This window comes from Arachis ipaensis, chromosome B03 (genome assembly GCF_000816755.2).
Source record: "Arachis ipaensis cultivar K30076 chromosome B03, Araip1.1, whole genome shotgun sequence".
NCBI classification, from domain to species: domain Eukaryota; kingdom Viridiplantae; phylum Streptophyta; class Magnoliopsida; order Fabales; family Fabaceae; genus Arachis; species Arachis ipaensis.
In genome coordinates this window covers 116,775,858-116,777,190 of record NC_029787.2, presented here as the reverse complement: position 1 = coordinate 116,777,190, position 1,333 = coordinate 116,775,858, and positions in this window count along the sequence as shown.

Below are 1,333 nucleotides of genomic sequence, written 5' to 3'. Positions count from 1 at the left end.
GCTGTGCTCTCGATAATGCTCACTTTGTGAGCTGAGCTTGGTCTTTCCTTTCCTTGTTTCTTGGCCTCACATTGGGCTCAGCTCACAGAGTGAGCAGAGCGCTACCCATGGGCATCAAGCAGCACAATTTGACACGGCCAGGGGCACACAAGGCGCGCACAAATTTGGCACCAAGGCACCAATGCTTAGCTCACTTTGTGAGCTGAGCTCTCCCCTGATGCCTTCCCCAAGCAATTTTCACATGGGCCCAAAATTCAACCAAAATTCCATTTAAATTCAATTCTTCTCCAAATTGCATCAAGGCCAACCAAACCCATTTCTCCTCAAATCCAAAGCAAGCAAAGCCCACATCATCACTCAATGGCACAAGGATTAGATAGATTAGGAATTTCATTTAATTGTATTTTGTTTTTCATTTCATTTTCATTTTGTAAAGCCTATATAAGGCATCATTTTCATCTTTGTTTGGAGAGCTGGATTTTAGAGAGTATAGGGGAGCTCTATTAGAGAGCTCTCTCTTAGTTTTCATTCTTGTCTTGAAATCTTGGGTTGAGAATTGAAGAAATTCTGTTTCAATCTCACCTTGAGAATTTTCTTGTTTACTTTCTCTGCACAATTGAATTTCCATTCCTGTTTACTGCTTCATCTTCTCTTTGCTTCTACAATTTGCTTTTCTTTAATTTCTTTTGCAATTATTCTTGTTGGATCAAGGAAGGATTTGAGATCTAGACTTGTTTTCTAGTCTATTCCACTCCTGAGATCTTCAACATACTTTTAAATTGCTGCAAATTAAGCATCGCTCTTCTGTTTTCAAATTCTCCAAAGCATTTACTCAAGCATTTTTACTTTCTGTTGCATTGCTTCCAATTTACAATTCTTGTAATTGATCTAAGTTCTTATTCACTGAAATTTTGTTTCTCTGTTTACATTGCTCCCAGCACCCAGTCCCTTTTATTCTTCCTGCAATTTAAATTTCCAGTTGCTTGAATTATTGCTTCCATTTTACTTTTCATGCAAGTTTAATTCTCTGTCGTTGCTCTAAGCTTTGATTTATTGCTTTCTTTAATTTCCAGCATCCACTCCCCTTTACATTTCATGCAATTTACAATTCTTGTCATTTAAGATTCTTGCAATTTACATTTCTTGCTCTTTAAGTTTTCTGCCCATTTTACTTTCTGCACTTTAATTTTCCTTGTCATTTACTTTCCGTTGCTTTAATTGTCACTCAAATCACTAAATGTTAGCTTGACTAAACTAATCACCCACTAAAGTTGCTTGATCCATCAATCCCTGTGGGATCGACCTCACTCTAAGTGAGTTTTACTACTTGATA